Below are 11,130 nucleotides of genomic sequence, written 5' to 3'. Positions count from 1 at the left end.
GAAGCATGCTCTATCCGACAAGGGTTGTCTCTAACTACAAAAATTGGAACCTATATATTACTACATATGGAGAAGAATCACATTAAATCACTCTTTTGTTTAAACCCTGCCATTTATTCCTCCACTGTGGCTAAACTAGAAGCAAGCTCTATCCAGCAAGGGTTGTCTCTAACAAGTCAGGGGACTAGGAGAATGCATACGTTTCAGAAACCAATACACTTTGAGAATGTTAATAGGTGCACTTTTTATAATACGATGGCTATGTTTAATAATTCAGTATGTGTTTCAGAAGTTACATTTCAATGTTTTCTTTATAAATTTTTGTTTTAAATTCAGTTTACATGGTCATACAATACACCCGATAATTTTTTTTAATAATAATATTTCAAATAACTAGATAATAGTATCTTCTTATTTTCTGGAAAATAACGCAGAACATTGAGGTAGCCAAATTCCAAAACAAGAGCAAGAATTATATTCTTTTAAAAAACCACAACAAAAAGAATATGAAGAGAAAGCCTTTCATAATCCAATGCCCACATTTGATAATCCAATGTCCATTGGAATACAATTTTCAATGCACGATTTCATAATATACAATGTATTTAATACCAAATAAAAAAACAATACAATAATTTCAAACCCTAAAATTATGATACGACAAACCATAATATAATATAAGTAAACTCAAAAATTGAAACGGTAATGCAATGAAACCCCTTCGGGCAAGGAATCACATTAAATCATTTTTATTTATTTTTATTCGGTTCTCCCTAACAACACTTTTCTATTTGGCAGTATGCAATATATTTTGTCCCATATTGATAATGCCAATTAGTTTGGGGAGGATGCTGATGTCAAGGTTAAGGATTTTGATCCTGAAAATGAAGATAGTGAGTGAGACTTTCTATGGAGATGCTCGAGCATATGAGAACAATCTTCAAGCGCGAGAAAAAGAATCACGCAACACCCAAGATTTCATTCAGGGGCGAAGACAGAGTCACCGATCGGGTCAGTACTGAGAAATCCATGAAAGATGAAACAAAACTGGAAATCTCAGCTTTTCATTTTAGCAAAAAATGACTCGAAAACTGAAGGAACAAATTCAGAAATCCGAGAAGTATTTTTTTGGTAATCCACAAATTTGAAAAGGCTTGAGTCCATTGTTGTTTAACGCTAGGGGTTTTAGATTGGCATATAATTTCTGGGTAAATGTCTGAAGGAACAAATTCAGAAATCTGAGAAGTATTTTTTTGGTAATCCACAAATTTGAAAAGGCTTGAGTCCATTGTTGTTTAACGCTAGGGGTTTCAGATTGGCATATAATTTCTGGGTAAATGTTTTTTTTTTTAACAGATGCAAAGGATTTCAAAAGAAGCATTGAGCTTGAGGGCCTTCCCATTCAATAAATCGAAGGGAATTTTGTTACAAGGTTTGAGGCCATTGTTCTCACTGCATAAATCAATTTTCTGGGCTTATATTCATATTGAGAAGGGTTTTTTAATCGATTTTCTCACTGCATATTTAAGATCCAGGGTTTTATATTTTTGTTGCAAGCCTTCAGGGATTCTAAATTTCTTGCTTCCAAAATCATAAGCTAACCCTTTGATGTTTGCAGCGATTAACAAATTTCCCAAGGAGAGTTATTCTATTAAATTTTGGCATAAAAAAATATTCTGTGACTGATATATTTTTGCCACATGGTTTTAAGGCATGTTCTCTGTTGTGGGTTTTATATGCACTAATCCTTATGATTTTCAGTGAGTAGATCAGGTTTTGAAGGGATTTCTATTTGCAAATTTGTCATAAAGTTTCACCTTGTTTGAGATCTGGCCCCATATAACACAAATTTCTGTGAAGACGGCAAGGATTGAGCTCATTTTTTTCTGCTAGCCGAGAGCCTTAGAGGTTATTTGCTTTATCTGGTGCAAAGAGAAATCTAAGGAGGATTTGACACTCAAATTCTGAAGGGAATCGAAATCAAAACCTTACAAAAATTTCCCTTAAAATTCAAATTGAAAATTTATATAATTGGTTTTCTAAAGCTGACCACATTTCTTTTTTTGGGTTAATTCTTGCTAAATATCAGTCCTGGGTTAATTGTTGGTGAATGCAAATATAACGTGATCATTGGAGAGGATTTCTTCATTTTTGGTGCGAAAGTTCTGTAACTAACTTGTATCTTGCAGAGAGAATGGTATATTGTAAAATAGACCCGAAAAAAGGCGATAAAAATGGAAGTGCTATAAGACTCTCCAAGACCTTTTCTTTTAACATCCTTTCTTGAGATTGCATTCTCTTTGGAATATTCATATAGGAGTTGCATATCAAAACCATTTTCAATAAAATTAAATTTTTTGGAGTAATACATGACAAATATCTGTTTTACTGCGACACACTTGTTAACCATGCTAGACCTAGATAAATAATTCAGAACTGCCAAACAGAAGATGCATCAGTAATAACACAAAGCAGGTCATCAAGACCTTCAAGGCAATTGTGCTTCCAACCTGCAAGTTTTCAGTCTATTGAATATTATGCAAAGTTGAACAACCATATCAGATGATACTGTAGCAATGTGGAGATGTGTAGGCTCATTGAACAGGTCATATTTTCAGACCCATATATGTTAGCACCAAACAACCATTGGACTTCTCCTTATCTTGATGATGATGCTAAGGCGGTACGGGAGGATAATCTGTTAAAGATGGAAGTTGTTGAATTGAAATCGAAGTTTTGTGAGGAGACACAAGCACTTATTCATGGAGACTTACATACTGGATCGGTTATGGTAACAAGCAGCTCAACTCAAGTTATAAATCCAGAATTTGCCTTTTATGGCCAATGGGTTTTGATATAGGTGTTGTTATTGGAAATTTAATTCTTGCGTTCTTCTCACAAGATGGCCATGGAAACTATGAGAACCAATGCTAGGACTATAAACAATGGATTGTTAAACTCATAGAAGAAACATGGAACCTTTTTGAAGCGAAGTTTATTTATTTATGGAATGCAAACACATAACACTATGGATATGCTTATCTAGAAGCTATATATAATAATCCTGAGGTTAGATTGCTCGTGCAGCAAAAGTATATAAAAGATCTATTTCATGACAGTCCTTGGATTTGATACTGCAAAAATGATCAGGAGAATTGTTGGGGTAGCTCATGTAGAAGATATTAACAAAACTAGTCATGCATGCATGGGCCCATAGGTCTCAAGGGTTCAACATGGCTCTGATACCAAATGTAAGGACCAACCCTATAATTTTTTTAAATACTAAAAATACAACCATAAGAAAATAGCGTTGGGAACTCAAAAATCATTAAGCATTATATAAAACTTTCCTAAATTTCACTTTATTGAACATATCATCTAATTTACATGTTATTAGCTAAAACCATAATGAAGGCATACAAAAGAATACTATAACAACATAGGTACCATTCACTAGGAGACGAGATTCAAACTTGACTTGTCACTATTTGCCCTCTTTCGTTGTCAGTCACCTCCAAGTGTGAATGTTGACGTGCTTAATCCGAATGCAATGACCCACCGGTTGATCTCCCAACCTAATCCTTGGGTACTCTCTTTCCCCGCGGACCCCTGAGCTGCAATGGGGTTGTACAATGGAAGAATGTAATTAGCTGGTAGAGGAGAGCACTCTTTGGCTCAAGAGTCCCCTCCCTAAAGTCCTCTACCTCACCAAACTCACTATAGCTCGTAGTCACTCTCTGGCATAGTCTCCTCCATCCAACCATAGGGTAAAAAAGGTCCTTCTCCCATGGCTTGCCCCTTCTTTTATAGGAGTCCTCATAGGTGACACTTGGCATTTCATGCATAATTAATTATTTTTGATAATTCAATAGTTTGATTATTCACCCACCCATGTGTCACTCTCTCATCAAGGGTCTCCAAAATTATTTACTTATATTTTTATTTAAAACTAATATTTTTCCTCACTTCAACAAGATTCCTATTTCTTCTCCCAGTTGTCTCTTGATCCCCCTTTTTACTCCTTAATCTGTGTTCATTACTAAAGTCAATTGAGAAGTCAAGATTTGATCCCCTATCTACTCCCTAATTTAACTCAAGTTATCTATACCCATGTGTCACTCTCTCATCAAGGGTCTCCAAAATTATTTACTTAAATTTTTATTTAAAACTAATATTTTTCCTCACCTCAACAAGGTTCATATTTCTTCTCCTAGTTGTCTCTTGATCCCCCTTTTTACTCTTTAATTTGTGTTCATTATTAAAGTCAATTGACCTCAAGATTTGATCCCCTATCTACTCCCTAATCTAACTCAAGTTATCTCTTAGATGGATGTTCTTATGTTGATTGTTGCCACATGGAGGTTCTCTAAATTTCTCTAAAATTTAATTTATTAGACTTATTTTAATTCACCATCCTCTTCTCTTGATTAGGTTTAACTATTTTAGGATTAATATTTATTCTTATATTTATGTCATTCTTTCCCCTTTTTACCTAATTAAACTACATTATCTACCTAATATTTTCCAACATGGGAAAGATAGAGTTTCTAAGGTAAAATATTTTATTTCTTCCTATGATCATCTTAACCGAAGTTTTACTTTTGATTTAATTACTTCGGTTTCTAACAACATTTACCCTTGATGTGAATTTTATCTGGTTTTCATATCTTGATTATATTTATTAATTAGTTTATTTTTTTATGATTCCAAGGGTGCCAAGTTTGGTTGTGCCCTTTAAGAACTTCCCTTGAAGTTCCAAGGTTGCCACACCTAACAATTTATTTGTGATGCCAATGGTGCCAAGTTGGTCGTGTCCTTCAGGAAATTCCTTTGAAGTTCCAAGGGTGCCACGCCTAACATTTTATTTGTGATGCCAAGGGTGCCAAGTTGGCCGTGCCCTTCAAGAAATTCCTTTGCAGTTCCAAGGGTGCCACACCACTTGCTCTTCAAGCATTTAGTGGCTACAAGGGGAAAGTATAGGTGCAATGACAAAGACCACTATCATCTCTTATGTTGCATGCTATAGTGAAACTAATGGTGTCAAGGATCAAGGAATCCGCCTTGATGCGCGCCCCCCGGTAAAATCCTCATGAACGACCCAACTTTGGGACCTGCCCTCATGACATTGTGATCTTCAAGGCGAAGGTGTTTCAACCTTTCCAGCTCAAGTCACGACGAGAGTGCTAGTGGGTGAGATCAGGGACATTGTTCCACCCCTCCCATGTAGTTCCATCCAATTGTACAACCCCATCACCCATATGTGAGTCATTCGGCCAAGCAACTAATCTATGCCTGCAACCACTAACATATCATCAGAATATAGATAAATATATATAGTAGGTTTCAAAATTGACTTTGAATTTCAAAGACAAAATATAAATTTTCATCAAACTAGGTGTCGTCAACTCGTCATATGCAAGTGCCTCTGGTGTTTTCCTGCCATACTCAATAATCATCAATAACAATTTTTCTCAGTGTTAGTCATTGTCATATTAGCATCATCAACATCACCTAGTCATTCACATCATTGTTCATTGTGAACCAGAACTAATGCAAGTATGTAACATTGGGGACACATCCATCATGGTTATCATCATCATAATACATATCCATCAAAGTTATCAACATCGTACTATCAATAGAAAACATACATATCCATCAAAGCTATCATCATCATGATATCAATACAAATAATACACATCCTTTACTGCTATCATCATCATAAATTCAATTGAGACCAAACATAACCATTTATGCTACAACCATCATAATATCAATAGAGAACATGCATAACCATTAATGCTACAATCATCATAATATCAATGGAGAACATACATAAACATCACAACCACTAATAACAGAATTATGTGTCCGGATCCTTAACCTAACATCCTCAAAGAATAAAGTGTAGGCCTTAGGGATAAATAAATGTTAATTTCATATCACTGTCAGTCAACTAGAGTGGGGCACTACATTTACGAATGAATGAATGTTTGCTATTTGTTTGTTTGTTTGTTTTTTTATATGCATTTTAATCTCTTGCTTTTAGCTATTTCCTATATAGTAGATAGATTGGGTATTGGGGAATTGAGAGCAATGTGAGGGGGGGGGACGAGGGAGGAAGGAGGGGGTACGAGCCATGAGAGCTTCCAATTTCATGTAGTTGGCCATGTTCAATATATAATAAATTAGGATTTGGATAATCTTGGAGAAAACACCCTCAATCTAACAGAGCAACAACAAAGTCAATGTTGACTTCACTGCTGCTTCGTAGAGTGGAGAGAGGTTTGCTCCAAGATTAAACTACAACAATTTATTCTCGAAACCAAGAGGAGCTCATTTAGGTACTCATGCATGCAAGTTTTTATTATTATTATTTATTCAAATATTTAATTTTAATATTTGGTCAAATTTAATCTAAGTTTGCCTCATTGGTCTAATGAATATATGTAGGACAACCAGTTTCAATTCAAATGTTGAAGTGGAATAACTATCTGAAGCAAAGAGTTCAAAATGGTAGGGGTTTAAGTGAGACAACAAAATTTGTTTGATATTTGTGTTGTATGTGGTGGCCGAGTGGGAGTTACATTAAGTTTTATTAGAAATAACAAACTTTTCCATGAAAAAAATTCATCTAGTATTTATATTTCTTTGACAATTGTGGTTTTATTCGAGTTAAAGACCATAAACTGTCATTTTTCATGCAAGGCAGTAGGAAAAAACTCATACTCTATTAATTGGACATAAGACACTGGTATGATTTTTCTTCTATTTTATTAATTATTTATCGCATCTAACTTCTCCTCTTTCCTTTTTTTTTTGCAGGTACTTTCATTCACATATCTGGATTTGAAAGATTAACTACGGTTGGAGTCATATATGCAAAAAAAACTCATCGAAGTACTGCTCAACTTTAGCCCACCAAGCGCTTGGCTACCAAGTGCGTGATTTAGTTTTGCGTTGCATTTGATTTCAAGCAATTTTTTATTTCTACATTGAAAATCTTCCAAGACCATAGATGTTGAGAAAAACTAGGACAAACAAAATTAGTGTTTATTTTATAATGTTTTCTCTTGTTATATTGACAATTCTTGTGATATAATGTTAGTTCATCATCATCATTATTATTTTGTGTTCATCATCAAGACAATGCCAATAAAGAAGATCACAATGTAAACAAGAACACCAGAAATAGGCCATGGCACTCAGAGGTAACTAGACTAAAACATATGTAATTTTTGTTTTGTTTTGACCTAGGTCCAAATGTAATATATGATTAAAAATGTACCTGGTATCCAACAATCCTGAAGAACATGGAGAATTTAAAAAAAAATATGACTAGGTGTGGATTGGAGAAAAATGGGAAAATAATTATAATCGGGAAGGGTTTCATGTAAATCATTCCTTAAGAGACCCAGATCTAGATATAACATAAAAGCTAGGACAATAAAAGATATCTAATATGTGGACATATGGATATTTACATTATGTGTAACATGCCTTTATTCTAGATTTAAATGATTTTTGCATGAACCCCATAAAGAAATGATATTATTATTAAATAGTGTATTCATTTTATTCATTAAATCGTTCTGTAAAATGTATCCAAGATATATGGTATCTTGATATTAGTTATGACGAGTTCCTATAAACTCATCCGGATCCACATGGTAGCCCTTTAACCCTGTGTCAACACCATACAATGCCACGCCAGTTGACATGTGGAAACTTCCCTGCCCAAATGTCACATCCTCATAAAGCCACATCTCCAGTTAGAAATGTCATCCTATTTGATCCATTCATATCGCATAATTTTTGTAAAAATCTTTTTATAAAATTTGTAAATATTCAATCTTCCAAATTTCCACTTTTTCAGATCTAGGATTTCCAAAACTTTTGAATCCATCTAGATGCTTGGTTTTATTTTTTTCCTAACTCACTCTTCTCATCTCTTCTAGATTTTGCTACAATCAATGAGTCAAATCTATGAAATTTTGAATTCCCTGTCAGCATGCCACATCAACACACCATGACAACATGCCATGACACCAAATCCTATCCAAAATGCCACATCACTAGTGACATGTCAATAGCCATTTATGTTTCCATGTCACACTCTAGTTGGGTTCATCCTATGTGGATTTTCCACATCATTAGTGACACAACAATAGCCATGTCCATTGACATGTCATGTAGCACATCACACTTTGGGTGTGATAATCCTAGGTGGCTCCATGTGACCACCATGTGTTCTACACTACTAGCATCTTAATGTTTTTTTTCAAAACATATTCTATGAAGCATCCCACAACCTAAAACTCCATCTAAATACAAAACAATGCAAATACCAAGGGCTCGAGTCTCACCTGACCCTACCTGCAATACCTACAAACAAAACTTGGGTCGTGTGCCAATTCATTTTCCACTCAACTACATGCACCACTAAACAACACCACTCAATAGCATAGACCTACCAAAAACACACATGTTTTAAACTTGCTATTGGTCCCCTTCTCCAACCAATATGCAACTCAAGTTGAAGAGTGACCTTAATTACATGCCCAAAAACTCTAGAACTATCCCCACAACAAAGTTCGATTTGTTACAAGACAATCTGCATCCTTCTTCACCATGAACCAATCGTGCAAGTTGATGTGATCCACCAAGTTCTTATGCCTTCTCCTCTCCACACGCTTGGCTATATATATGGGGTGTATGGAGAGAAAAGGGTCATGTCCCTTCAATTCCTATGGGGTTGACACATGACACCCATGCAAGTTGACTCACCAAAATTCTTTGGCCAACACACATCTCCTCCATGCAATATACATAACCATTCGCTCAAGTGTTGGTTGGGGTGTGCCTTTAACTAACCACACCCACTCGTCGCACATGCTAAGTCATGTTCTAGGGTGCTCACCCAAACTCATTGACCAATTCATGATGTGAGGCATGATTATAAATAGTTGTTCTCATACTCAACTCGTCTAAGTGCTCTCTACACAATAAACTTTTTGCACCAATTTCTCTATGCCTTCTCTGCACACTTTGACCATTCTCCTTTCCACAATGCCAAAAGACTAAAGTTTCTCAATCCTTCTTCCTTCACACTTGGGGCCTTTTATGTCCATTGACTTCTTTCTCTCTGTCCACATTTCATAAGGAGGGGGAAATTTGATGCCATCCTCCACTCATACTGTCCACTCTGACTTATATGCTTGTCAGCATAGGCCAATACTTCATTAGGCAGATAGTTATTACAATTAAGGGTGGTTTGTATGGGCCTTCTCATGACATGCTGTAGGGAAACCAACCAATATGCAACAGACATTGAATGTCCATACAACAATGCACCACAGGCTTTCCCTCTTATAAATTTGGATTTGTATGTCCCTCCATTCATGCTAGTCATCAATTTATTTGCACAAATAAATAATTTACATAACTAGGTTTATATGCATGGATTTTTATGGAAAAGGGGTTGTTACACATTCTCTAAGTGTTCTAGAGTATCTTTCCATCACACAAAATACTCTCTTTTTTTATTGCTATTGATAACCATAACTCTATAAGCCGTAATATCCTCTAGCTTGAACTCTGGGTGATCAACAATGAAGGATTCTATGTGTGATGGCATTCTTATAGTCTTCAAAATAGTATTGTGTATTATATATTTATTTTTTTAACACATATCTCCATCATTAGTGAACAAACTTGTGTATTATATATTTTTTAATCGTTTGTCCGTCATATTCTCCTCACATTCACATCAAGTATAGTTGAGGCACCATATTGCATCATCCACTTTGGTCAATATGGTCCAATATTACTCAATAGTAGTTCTTGGATAGGTATTAATGTGCATTTGGAAATTGTAGCAAGCATCATTTTAGAGAGGGTACATTAGGATTGCAAGTTGACCACCCTCAATCTTGTTTCTGTTGCACATTCTACACATTGTATTACTTCACTAGGCCTTGTGGGTAGTTAAAATTCCAATATCATGATTTGGTTTGAGTGAGTTGGTTTCGGTTATGCTAAAGTTCAATTTGCTAGTGAAGTTGAGACTAACTAGGCTATCATCACCCATATTGTTCAACAATCCAAAATCAATCAAACCTAAGTAATATTTGTTGTTGGATCGTTATTGATGTGCATTTCGAAATTGTAAAAGGTATTGTTCTAGAAAGGGTAGATTAGGATTACAAGCTGGCCATCCTTAATCTTGTTCCTGTTGCATATATTTTACATGTTATATTTCCTCACTATGCCTTGGGGGTTGTTCATCTTCCACTTTCTAGTCTCACAATTTAAATTGTGAGAGTTGGTCATGTTCATTTTGCTTTTCTAGTCATTGAATCAATATGTTTATCTTTGTAAATTATGTTAGTTTTCGTAATTGATTTTAGTTTTAGGATTCAGCTTCATGTAATCTTTGTGGTAGTTCATTTTTTTGTTGATATCATAGCAGGATAAAGGACTCCGCTGGAATGGGATCTTAAAAAAAACTTAAAATACTAAGCATAAATAACAAAACATTTCCAGTGAAACCAAATGAATTGTGAACCATGATATGTGATAAAAAATAAAGCTGGAGTACATAAACGAGTACCTCCATTCATGAAAGTCACCAAGGCAATACCTATGTTTGCAAGCTTGCTAAATTTGTTTCACTGTGTTAAAAGAGTAATGTTTATTTGTGGCTATCGTCTATTGACAAAGCTACTTGTCCACTAAAGGAGCCACTTGTCTGGAATCCATGTGGGGTCAGTCTAACCAACTCGTGGTCTTTGTGGAGAACACTGGTATACACAAGTGATATTCCACATTTCAAGTCCAACCATTTATTGAATCTTAATACTTTGTTAGGACAAATAGTAACAAAATTGTGATCTTTTATGGATTTTAATTTATGGTTGTAATGTTTCATAATACACTTTTGGTACATGAACAACATATTTGATGAAACCAACCTGGATTGTGCTTATGTTTTTGCTTGGATATTGGCTTATACTTGGTTATTTGTAATGTGATGTAGCAATGCTTGTAATGTATGTCTCTATATAGTCCATTTATGATGAAGATGAGATGCTTTATTCTAGTTATTATACTGGAAGACATTTACATACC

At 35.0% G+C, this 11,130-nt stretch overlaps 1 long non-coding RNA gene across 1 annotated transcript; it reads left to right on the top strand.

Moving 5' to 3' along the window:
* The first annotated feature begins 752 nt into the window (after window positions 1-752).
* Window positions 753-7,205, top strand: LOC149145048 (uncharacterized). Its single transcript, XR_016265005.1, has 3 exons — window positions 753-1,011; window positions 1,357-1,432; window positions 6,826-7,205. It is a non-coding gene; the product is annotated as an uncharacterized LOC149145048 (long non-coding RNA).
* Window positions 7,206-11,130: the final 3,925 nt, after the last annotated feature.

Source organism: Pinus tabuliformis, chromosome X (assembly GCF_031772625.1).
Source record: "Pinus tabuliformis cultivar Carrire ecotype Pingquan chromosome X, CPIR1, whole genome shotgun sequence".
NCBI classification, from domain to species: Eukaryota; Viridiplantae; Streptophyta; class Pinopsida; order Pinales; family Pinaceae; genus Pinus; species Pinus tabuliformis.
The sequence above is the reverse complement of the archived record's forward strand: the minus strand, read 5'-3'. Positions and strand labels throughout refer to the sequence as shown.